This window comes from Alligator mississippiensis, chromosome 1, assembly GCF_030867095.1.
Source record: "Alligator mississippiensis isolate rAllMis1 chromosome 1, rAllMis1, whole genome shotgun sequence".
In the NCBI taxonomy this organism is placed as follows: domain Eukaryota; kingdom Metazoa; phylum Chordata; order Crocodylia; family Alligatoridae; genus Alligator; species Alligator mississippiensis.
In genome coordinates, this window is record NC_081824.1 from 286,699,187 (window position 1) to 286,712,133 (window position 12,947).

Below are 12,947 nucleotides of genomic sequence, written 5' to 3' on the forward strand. Positions count from 1 at the left end.
GTAGAATTCTTTTGTGCCCTTTGAGGACCCTAGACATATTTATGAAGCTTGTTCTTTGCCCTTTACCATTGCTGCCTATATTAAGCGCTAAGAATGAATATTCTTAACATTTTACTTTAGAATAAGGTGTGTTTTTCACCTCCTACTTTTGTTTCTCATTACAGGAGTCCTAGTTCTTTTAAGATCTCCTATACTGCAATCCTGCAGAAAATGTTTTTCCAGGTTTCATGCAAAAGGCAGATAGCTGGTATTTCTAAGCAATTAATTCAGCTGAACTCCACAGGAGCCTGAAAATGAGCATCTAACATAACAGTGGCATTTGAGGCTCTTGAGGTAACTTTTCTTCTGTAATGCTATTGCCTTGTTCCCCTATGAGCAGAAATAAAAAGAAAGCAGTGTCACTTTTTGAAAGATTTTATTATATTGTATTAGCTACCTTCCTTTTCATTTAGCATTTTCTATTTAAATTGTTAATATTGATTTTTTTATAATACAGAACAAAAGTCATTTGTGGTTGGCTTTTTCATAATTGCAGTGACTTTTGTATTACACTAGGGAAGATGAATATTGATACAACTGTGTCAAGAATTTATAATGCAATAAAACACAGTGCCATTCAGAACAGAAATAACATTGCTCACCATTCTGGCTAAGTTTAAACAATGCCTCTAAGAGTGGTGAGATGACGTTTCTTACCTGTAAGTGGTGTATTTCCAGTGCAAGAACAATGTACAAGTTAATGGATTTTTGCACTTACATCTCATTTGGGTGAGCACATGAACTTTTGCTGCACATTTCAGTGCATCTCTGTTAAATAGCATACAAAGCAGAGCTATTTCAACACCCTGGGCAGAGTAAGATGGGCGGGTAGGCAGCATGTACTGTGCTGAGTGCCAGACAGCAGGGGTTGGGGGACCAGTCTTGCCTGCCGTGGCACAGGGTCTCCACACTATGGCTGCTACTGCAGCTGGAGCAGCAATACAGCCTCGGGTTGCTGCAGCTGCAAAATGAGCTCCCTGAACACCCACTGCAGCATCCCCTGCAGTGCAGACTCCCTGGTAGCCACCATTCTGGCACCTTCTTTAAATCATTGCCCAGTACTGGTGCCTCACCCCTAATTATGCTTCTTATAGGAAGAATAGGCTGCATAACATATAGAGCCTTGAATTTAAGCACATGTGTGACTGCAAGGTTTTGGGATGTCCCCTGCAACTTCTGAGGCACCGAGCAATGACTGCCTTATGTCTTAATAAGAATACTCTCAAACCATGATGGAGAAAAATGCCTGCATGGTGGCAAAGGTTAAGAGAAAAGCACTACTAACCTTATGTAGAATCATTAAGTAATTAATGCCTTACGCAGTCCAGAATGAACTCAGATTAATGAACAAGTATTACCATAACTAATTAAGTATTACCATAACTAATTCACACGCAGGATAAGTCCAGGGTAAGTTATATGACAGAGCTAGGTCAGGAGCAGCAAGAATGAGAAACAACAGAATTTTATAGGCTGGCTCACTGTGAACTAATCCTGCTCAATCTGAAAAATACCATTTATTCATAATGCACAGTCCACAGCATAATGGAGCTGAAAAACTGCCACTGGTACCTAGGAATCATTCCCTGGTGAGCGGGGCCTGAGCCCTCAATTTCTGTCAAATTCCATATTCTATTAATCTTTTTTAAAACTCTTAAGATTTGAATTGTTGTTTTAGCCCATGTGATCCTTCAAAATGCAATAGGTCGATAGTACAGAAACAAGTGAACATGAGGTAAAGGATGACAGTTCTTTACAGCACATCAGATGATTTACAGTAATTGATTATGTACATACTCTTAGCACAAAAAAAACCTCATTGTATCTTAACTTCCAGTGAAGAAAGGTTAAGATACCATGGATTTAGCTTTAGAGTATGCATATGGGCAGTTACTATGGATTAGTACTATGAAGCTCTACCCTTTATTACCTTGGAGGTTACTTGTCATGTTCTCGTGAACCTACTGCAAATAGGTTGCTTCAGTGCCTCTCTTGTTGCTCATAGGTTTCCCAAATGGCAATGGAATGAGATTAGTACCATTCCAGACAGATTCTATAGAGGAAACTTATGCAGAGTAGTGACTGATATTAATTTTACTCTGCTGCTTTTGAAAAACTATTAACAGCAAGAAATGCAGGCCTTGAAGATATTCCGGAAAGAGGAAAACTCAAAAGATAAAGACTATGGATTAGCGAGCATATTGAAGAATCCTATAATCATTGGTTGATTGGTATTGCAACACAAAGATCCTTACATTGCCTTCAATGACTTTACTAAGGCCTTTGACTTAATCAACAGAGAAACCCTATGAAAGATCATCAGATCTGGAGGCCCACCAAAATTTGTTACCATTTTCACGCTTCTTCATGATGACATGGTAGCAACCATCCTAAGCAATGGCTTGAAAATGGATCCCTTTACTATTAGAGCCAGAGTCAAACAAGGATGTGTGATAGTGCTAATACTTTTTCCCATATGGTATAGCTGTGATATATATCTCACTGCTGATAAACTTCCATCCAGAGGCAGTATCCAGTATCTGATCACAAGCATCTTTTTAGCCTCAATCTCTTCACAGGAATCTCTTTAGCCTCAACCAGTTATGTTCCAAATCCAAGATAACCAGCACCTCCATTATTGATCTTCAATATGATGAAGACTGCATTGTGTTTGCACACACAATTGAAGAGCTCCAGGTCACTCTTGATTGCTTCTGTAAAGCATATGATATGCTTGGATGCACTGGGGGCATCTACACAAGATGCATTACTGTGTAGTAGACTAATCTACTGCACAGTAAACATCACCATCTACATGTATGCAGCATTTAATGCACAGTAAATTAGTCTACTACATGGTTGGCTACTACCTGTGTCTGGTAGCTGAATCAGCAGGGGACTAACCTCCTGTCTGAGGATGAGCTATGTGGCTGGGAGTTTCTCTGGCCACATGGCAGGGATGGCTCCTTGGCTGTTCCAGCCTAGCCTTTAGACCCCTGGGCTGACCCCTGGAGCCTGTGCCAACTGCTGCCTGCCCCTGGACATTGGGTCCCAAGAATGTGGGCAAGTGCCTGCAGCAGCCCAGCCAGCAACCAGATTCTCTGCCTGAGCCCCTGAGGTCCTTGGAAGCAGCCACAATGGTAGCTTCTCCAATGCCACAGAGAGTGTCCCACAGCCCTAACCAGTCATGGGGGGGGACTGCCAACCTCATAGTGGTGTGGGGTGATGCCAAGGTGCAGAGGCCATTTGCCCTGGGCAGCTGGTCAAACTCCCACATCTATGAGGGCAAGGTGGCCCACATGTGGGACCATGGCCACCAGCAGTCTGGGCACCAGTGCTGCATTAAGGTCAAGACCCTGCAGGCCCAGTGGGTCCACATCCTGGACTACAATTGACAGTTTAGGGCTGCCTGCAGGACCGACCCCTTCATGCAGCAGCTGGACCATATCCTTGCCATGAGGAACTCTGGACACAGCCGCCATGTCTACTCTAGCATAGGCATCCTGCCAGATCCTCAGCTGGAGCCCAGCAGTAAGGAACAGTCTCCAAGGGAAAACCCCTGAGGGCACCAGGTGCAGGCCCGTTTTCTCCCCTCCCCTGGCCTCATTTAGCAGCTCAGGGAGCCTGGGCCAACACCTTCCCTGCCAACTCTATGTGTGCTCCCCCAGCAGCAAGGAAAGGCTGGAGCTGGTCCCAGCAGTGACCAGCTCTAGCTCCTACCCAGAGGGGGCCACACCTATCCACTAAGCCCTTCCCAGGGAGAAGGGCTGCAGGGGGGGAGGTGGACACTACAACAATACATGCCCATGCTCCCAGGCTGCACACCTGAAGCCAGGGACCCCACATGGAGAAGTGGGCGCCCCCCATCCTAGCATGCCTGGGTGAATGTCCCCCTGCCCCCCTGAGCTTGCCCCCCACACAAACACAGGTAGGTAGGAGACAGTACAGAACTTTATTGAGCAGACATCACCCTTCCAGCTAGGCAGCCAGGGGCCTGTCACATGCAGAGAAACTCATCAAGGGCAGTGGAAATCTCCTCCTCTGCTGTGGGGGTCAGGCACTCATAGCATAGGCAGATATACCCCTCCAGGCAGTGGTGCACATTGTGGGGCAGTGTGGGCTTGCCTGGGGTGCAGTTGAAGCTCCAGGCCCTATGCCAGATTCTCAGCTGCGCCTAGGGTTCCATGGTGATCAGCAACAGTCAGGCACCTATCAGTGTGCTTAAACAGCTCATCAGAGTGTTCCCAGGAAACTCTCAGCAAGATTTGTTTGGGGCACAGGCCACGTGGCAGGGTCTCTAGCCCAAACTGCCTCTCTGGAGAGGGCCTCAGGGGGGAAGGAGGGTGAAGGCATCATCAGCTCTGCATCCCAGTGGACAGGAGCATCTCACCCTCTGGCCTAAGGCAGTGTGGGCCTGGCGCCACAGGAATAAACTGTCTGGCCTTTAAGATCAGAAGGAGGGGAGTTGGTCTGGAGCTGCCATGGCAGCTGCTGACAGAAGCCAGTCCTGGTCTGGCCTGGGTAGGGGACTAGGAAGACAGGCTGCCTGTGGCAAGTGCCAATCAGGCCACCTACCCCCATGGAAGGAGTAGGAATGCAGGGTTGAGTCAGTGATCACCTGTGGCAGGGACTGTCTGGTTAACTTACCATGGTCCCTGGGCACTTGTGCATGCACAACCCCCAATCTGAGGCCAGGCAGTACACAGCCCCTTGGTACAGTGCATGTTAATTCTGAAATGTTGCAAACTCTCATAAAGACCATCTCTCTCCTGGAGGTGCAGGTCCAGTGTCTGCATGCAGGTGAGAAGCACTAGCCACCACGGGGATGCACCTCCAAAGATGCCACCACCATTGGCACTCCACATGAGCTGCTTCTACCAGTAGTGCACATAGGACCACATCCTCCAGCTAGACCAGCTGATCACAGTAGCAGAGGAGCAGCTAGTGGACTTGCAGGCCTGGTGAGCCCAGGACCTGAAGCAGGAGCAGGAGAGGGCCCAGGAGGACCGTGCCTTCTGGGACAGGGTCCTCACCCTTCAGGAGATGCACATAATCCTCCTCAAGAGGATGCTTGAAGCCCAGGAGCAGCAGGCTTCCATGGTGGCCTGGGAAGTGAAGGCAACAGAGAAGGACAGCCAGGTGCTGGACACTATCTTGGCCCTGGAGGTCTCCTTCGTGCTGCCCATGGCCTAGCCCCTAGCCCTGCCTGGCCCCTGGCAGCCACCCACATGCCAGCACCAAACCTTACAGTGGGCTTGGGATAAGGTCCAGCACTGCCTGCAGCAACCAGGATCTCCTGCCCCTGCTCCTAAGCTGGGTCCCCTAGGCCACCCCCAACTGCTTACCCAGGTACCATGTGGCCCCAGAGAAGGAGCTGCCCAGAGTGGGTCCAGCTCCACACAAAGGTCCTACTGTCCCTGGCCCCATAGTGGAGGAGGGGGAGCAGGCTGAGCAGCCTGGCACCCTGAGCAGGGGCAGTGGCCACCCTTGCCCCTGGCCAAGCCCTTGGCCCACTGGCCTTGACATGGTATCCACACCCATAGTTGTGTGGCCAGAGGCCAGGGTTCTGAGTGCCTCTCTCCAGGATCCACCATATAGGCACCTCCACCCCACTGTTCTCCTGAGAGGGCACACACCACATTGTTGTACATAGTTGCATAGGGAAGAGGGTGCTTTATTTCCAGTGGACTGTGGGATTAGGGGTGGAGTCTGTTGTTGGGGAGGGAGAGTGAGAAGGACTCTCTTGTTGGGGAGGAAGTCTATTGTTGGGGAGGGAAATAAAGACTATTGCTTGAAACTGTCCATAGTGTGCATGGTCTTAGGGTTTCCCGGTGGCCCTGGGGTCCATGGGCAGCCACCCAGGTGCCCTGCTGTGGGGGTGGAGGAGGAGGTGGTCTGCAAGTGCCTCATGGACATGGTGCCCCATCCACCACTCCCGAGGCGGGGGGGCGGGGTGAGGCAGGGACCATCCATGGCCCACTAGCCACAGTCTCTTAGGACAACATCCCCTGCCAGCCTGAGCCTAAAAATGGATTAAACTGGTTTGAGATAAACCTGGTTGAATGTAGTATCAGACTTAACTGATTTGGGTTTAACCAGTTTATGCAATGTCTGTCCAAGACCCCTTCTTAGTTTAACATAAACCGGGGTCCCCCAACATCCCAGATGCTTTGCAGCCCAGGTTAGGGCTCTCTGCTCCAGCCTAGCAGGGCTGGCCCCACCCCTCTGCTCCCTAGCTGGTGCTCCAGCAGAGACTGCAGGTACAGCAGCATCTACCTGGCTTCCTCCTGCTCCACCCCACCACCATGACCACTCCCTGCTCAAACAGGGATCCCCGCCCCAGCACGGACTGTAGCCAGCATGTGGTATGCTAGCTAATGCTGAGAGGTGTCTGTGTAGGGCAGACAGAACAAAGGCAGACAGGACAGTGTCCACTTAGGGCTTTTTGGAACTAATCAACAGCTAGCTGGTAACATGCCTCCATTCCTTCCTTGGAAAATGTTGTTTAAGAAGAGCTTGAACTAATGAGGGAGGCTTTTGTTTGTTTTCTGATGGGGTGCTAAATGCTACTTCCTGTGTAACTCCCTGCTGTGTAACTAAATGCTCTGTTATCAACTCCCTCCGGGCTCCCTCACTGGTTGGGAGCACCCTGCCAACCTGAAACTGATCACCCAAGGCACCTGCCAAGCTGAGAATACCCCCTCCTGAATCCCCCTGGCAGCCTGAGGCTGCCCCCTGAACCTTCTGCCAGGCTGAGCCTGCCCCCAGCACCCCCTGGAACCCAAGCAGCTGTAGCCAGAGCCTGCAGCTCCCGCAGGCTGCTGCAGGGGGCCAGAACAGGGCAGAAGCCCTGATCTACTTACTCTTATTGGGAGTAAATAGGCACCTGATAGGGTACACATTAGGGGTGTGCAAAGTGGGCCCTATTCGATTTGGATTCAAATTTGGCCCGAATCAGGGACACTGATTTGATTCATTGATTTGGATCACTGTCCCTGATTTGATTCGGCTGAATCCAAATCTAAAATTAGATGCTGATTTGGAGAATCAACAATTCAGACATAGGCACAGCTTTAAATGTATTTTCTACATACCCCAAGGTACCAGCATGGCTCATGAACGCTGCAATGCTGGGGCATATGGAGCATCCCACAGGAGCGTGGGGGGGGGGGCCCACATGCTCAGTGGTGAAACTAGAAGTGAACTGGAAGTACTTCCAGTCCACTTCTGGGTCCACCGGCGAGCGAGCTGAGGGGCCCCCCATACACCCCCAGCTCAGCTATCAGCCACGGGGTGACCCCAGGTACCCCCCCCCAGACCCAGGAGGCACCAGCTGCTGAGCCAGGGGGCATGAGGGAGCCCCCCCAGTGCACTCTCCGGAGGACCCAGAAGTGGACTGGAAGTGCTTCTGGTCCACTTCCAGGTCTGCTGCTGAGCACACTGGGGAGCCCCCCCGTGCTTCTGTGGCACACTCATGCACCCCAGTATTGCAGCATTCATGAGCTGCCTGGTACCTTGAGGTATTTTTAAAAAAACATTTAAAGCTGTGCCTGTGTCCAACTCTCCAAATCTTTCTGAATCTTTCCAAATCAATTCGGAGGGTTCTGATTTGATTCAGAGAGATTAAAGGGTTTGATTTGGATTCAGAGATTCAGCCATTGAATTGGGCCAAATCTCCACTGAAACAAATCAGGGACTGAAGCTTCGCACAGCCCTAGTACACATAGAGACACGTTCCCAGGGCAAGTTTACTGAGCCTTATTTTACTGCACAGCAAGCTTAAGCCACATTAATAGTATGTGTAGACATGCTCACTGTCAACTTCACAAAAACAAGCTCCTTTACCAACCCACCCCAAACCAACCAGTTACTCCTCCATTTACAACAATTAGAGCGAAATCCTTGGAAAATATTGAGCATTTTCCCTACCTGGGTAGTCACCTTTCCCCAAAAGGAAACATAGGTGACAATATTAAACACCAAATAAAATTTGCCAGGGCTGCCTTTGGACATCTCCAAAATGTGTCTTCAATGACCATGATATCAGGACCCAAATCAAACTTCTCACTACCAGGCTGTTGTCATTCCTACCCTATGAATAGGTATGAAACTTGGGCAATATAGCAGAAACACCTGAAACCCTTGAAATGTTACCATCAGTGATGTCTTCAGAAAATCCTCTTTAGAAAATCCTCAATATCATTTGGAAGGACAGTAAAATTAGCACCATCATTCTAACTCAAGAAAACACCACCAACATTGAAGCGATGTTTAAATGAACAAGTTCAATAGGATAAGGCATGCCATAACGATGCCTGACAGAGCTCCTGAAATAGGTCCTATACTCCCAACTCACCAATGGTCACCACTATAGAGGTAAGCAAAAAAAAGGATTTAAGGACACTTTGGAGTCCAATCTGAAGAAATGCAATATTAACATTAATACATGGGAGACTCAGACTAAATTGTTCCCAATGGCACTATGATTTACAACAAGGTGTTCATTATTCTGAGCAAACTCACCTCTCCTGGAGGCAGATACATGAAAGAGACAAAGGCAAAGAGCTGTGCCCCAACATCACCAAGTTGAACTCCTCCTTCCCAGAATTATTTGCCACATCTGCCATTGAACACACAGATCTCAGATGGCCATATTCATCAACTGTGCACTCACCTATAACTTTCCTTTTTCCTATATAACTGTCATCCTTATATCAAGGATAATTTGGTAGGTCTGGGCAGGTGATTAAGTTGGGGTACAAAGAAAAAGACAAAAGATAGATGGAGAGAACTTTCATCTGTTCTCTGCCAATTCCCACCCCATTAAGGAGTCAGAAGGAAGAAGTTTCATATGTCCCAATCAAGAAGCTAATATGACAAATGGAGCCCCAGCCAGAACCTAAGGCTGACATACAGGTACGCACCGTCGGCAGTCTTTTCATGCTACCAGAGGGAGCCTGGGCTTCTCACCAATGTGCTGCTGAGTTTACTTGTTGCCTTCTCTATTTTTTTCTTATCAATCTCTGGATAGTAGGAGGCTAGTAATTTTTTGCGCCTGGCCTGGCATTGTTTAAACTGAGTCAGGTGATTCAGTTTCTCTGCATCTGCACAGGAAAAGGTAAAAGGCAAGGTGTAAGTCATTAGTTTACATAAGATTATGAACACTAAAGCTGATTCAGTGAGAGGCAGAATAATTTAACTACCTTGAAAAAAAAACAAACAAAACACAATACTTATGAAAGTGTTTCTTCAAATGTGCAACATTTCCCTTTACCAAACCAAAAAAATGTTCTAATTGGAGGACCTAGGTAAGCATCATTCAATCTTGGCCCAAGTGTAAGATCTGCTTTCTTGCACCTTTTTTCGTATTGACAGCCACTGGAAAAATAGAGATTTTCTCCTGGTCATGCAGTTGCTTCCAGCTTAAGAATGTCCCAGTTTATCGGGAAATCTTCATATTCATATGAACATGATGAGTTATAATTATTCTCTATATTTTTTTCTCATTTTGAACTCTATATCATTGGACTCAAGATAACAAAGAAAGTCTTGGTTTACAAGATGAGGGATACAAGAGGCTGCATCAATATTTCTTCAAGAACAAAAATTCAATATTTTTTAAAAGAAGACTTTTCTATCAAATATATGATATACACAGGTTACATGCTTGCAAGATGAGGTGGTGATGAATCACTGGTAAAATGTTTTTCATAAGAAAATGCTGATTCAGTGAAGCTGAGACTTTTTGTGGCAATTATCAGTTTCAGCAATATTGAAAAAGAAAATGAAAAAAGTTTGGAAATTACCAAACTCATTTCAATATTTTCTAAATGAAAAAAAAATCATGTTTTTTAATTCAAAAGGGATTTTTTTTTGCTTTTAAAGTCAATTTAATTTGCATTTTTAAAAATCATAAAAAGGTTTAAGTTAAAATGATATACAGTAAAAGCTCTGTTATCTGGCATCCCCCGGGAACATAACAAAATATGCCGGTCAACTGAGCGGCCCCGGCTGCTGCCTCTCACGCCACGTCTGGGGCTTCCCTCCACCCCTCCCACGGCATTGCCGCTGCTTCCACAGGGTCCTGCAGGACATGGAGGAGGGTTCCACACAGCCCTGCACGGCCTGTTATGCCCACAGGCCGTGGGGGCTCAGCAGCACAGGCTTCTTTGCCCCAAGCCATGGGGACTCGGAGAAACCAGAAGTGCCATGGTGGACACTTCTGGTTTCACTTTATCTTACAAGCTGGCTTGCCGGTTAGTGGAGCATGCCGGCTTGTAAGATGCTGGATAACAGAACTTTCACTGTATTTCAATTGATCCAATCCAAAGTTTTTTTTATGTTGATTGTAGGGGCCAATTTAGGACAGCCAAAAATGTTTGAGTATTGAAAAGTGTCATAAGGAAATTCATTTCCACGTCTCAGCTCTACTCATACATGCTGCATTCACCCAAACCTCCAGTCAAGGCCATAGCATTATGTATTTTGCATGCATGGCAAAATAGAGTGGAGAGATCACATCTAAAGTTACTAAAATACTGTCATAGTTAATTCAAGTATGTTTCCCAGAAGAGAATGTGTAATGCATTTTTCAAAAAAGAAAAAAGTGTATTACATTTTAAGCATCTGACCAATTAAAAACAAAATGAAGGCTTTTAAAAATATATTTATAAACCATTTCATTCCTCGGTGGCAGAGCTAATCTGAAAATGACATACCCATATGCATCAGTGATATATTTCAACAAAAATGCTTTTCCTGTTAGATAATTACATGATGCAATATCATCACTTTTTTAGTCCAATTAATCATGAAACATTCTTTTTATTTTTCAGGAAAAGTTAAAGGGCAAATTGTTATTCTTTCCTCAACAGAATCTTAATATTTATTGGAAGATTATGCAAACGCTGAAAAATCTAGATTTGTGGATACCACGCAGAAGTATTTGCACTGAAAAGTCAAACGTTTGCTTAATGGAAAACACAAACATGACACAAAGCCAGTTTCTTGTAGTCTTATCCTTCTCTCAAAAAATGTGCATTTGTTTCATGACAGATATTTTGCATTCAGGCAGTGAAGATAAAAAGTGATTTCAGTCGTAACTGAAAAGAAGAATCTTTACACAGATCTCATTAAGTTCACCTAACAAATAGTGGCTGATTTTGTTAATAACTCCTGATGGGATTTTTATCACATTTTAAAAGGTCAGACACAAATAAAATGTGCATTCTGCTACTCATCAGGCCTTTAATATAACAAGAACAAATCTTTAACACCTGCTATTAAATATGCCTTTTTATCCCCTTAAGCTAAATTGTATTATAAAGTTTCTGTTATAACAAAAAATTAAAAATAAAATAAAAATATATAAAAAATTAATAATGTATATAGTTTTCCTGGGGGTTCCTGAAATAACTTTTCTTTTCTGCATAAGTTATGTTTCTACTGATAACCATCATCATAGTGGTTGGGTTCCTTCCAAGAAGTCTGTGACTTTTCTTTTTCTAGTTCTAGTAAGCTCAGCATAGAGTAGATTTTTTTTTAAAGAGAAGCTGGGGGATAGTTGTTCACAATATACCAGTGTGATGGGAAACTGTTGCTAAGAGAAGCTTGCCATAATGCAATCAAGTTACAGGTTAATCTAGCATTTTCTAGAAATTTCTTCCACAAAGTAGTGCCTGAAACTGACATTTCTTTACTTCTGTCTCTAGTGCTTCGTTCTACATAAAATTAATTTGACTATCATAGGAAATCCCAATATTTTGACATTTCCCACCACCCGAGTATGAAAAGTGAAAACAAACAAACTTTTCGTGTAATGTAGGAGGTAGAATAGTGGTTCACCACAGGGAGACTGTCTTGAACATTATAGAGGCAGAGGAGCAAATGGCAAAGGAAACAAATGGTGACTCAGAAATAATCAAAAAGAGGCACTGCTGCAGGTCAGATAGGCTGCAAGCAAAAGTGGGGAGAGGAAAAGTATGGATTTTCTGGGAATAGCTGATGTCCTGTAAGGAAGTTTTGCTTCCTGGTAAACCTGGTAAAAATGCTAGAAAAATATATTCAAGAAAAGTTTCAATGGCTTTTTCTGTTTGACAATTTTTTTGCTGAAATTCTTTACTAAACTTTTTACTCTGAACTTTGTAAAACATTTGGATGACTTGTCATTATTAGGGCATGACATGATGTAAGATGTAACAAGCGGGAAGATTTAAAGAATTCAAACTTTATGCATTATCCAAGTGATCATAGAGAAAATCCCATGCGTCAGTTTATATTATATATATGTCATACACATTTGGAGATTAAGAATGCTGCAGGAAGTAAAAATATTGACAACCTCCTTCCACCTCCAAAATCTTATAAAATAACAAGTGTTCAGTGATGCTGTTTTTCTAAATGGATTCTTTCAGGCTGTCTATACATTAAAAAACAGTTGTCAATGTTTAAGGCAACTACAGTGTACTTTATCATGGCCCTCAAAAACTCAGGAAAGAGGCCAAGTGATGCAACAAATTTCATAAATGCTTTCACTTTGTTGATTCATAAAGGTGAAAAAGGCAAGAAATATTTTATTTTTTCTCCCCTTGGTTCCAGCCATTTCTGTAATGGAAACAAGCGTGTTAAATATTGCTGTGCAGCATATAAATACTTGCATACAATACAAAGTAAATAATACGTAATTATAATATACAGTACATATACAATGGATTTCAACAAAATACCAAATGTATCTCCTCAGTAAGGAAAGACCTGTTACTACACAATGGAAAAGCTTCTGAAATCTAAACTCCTTTGATAACATGCTGTTGTTTGAACAGCTAAAGTAGATTATGATTCCACTGGGTAGTTGTGTACTTTAGCATCCCACACTATATTGAAAAGGATAAAAATTCAGGAACCTACTG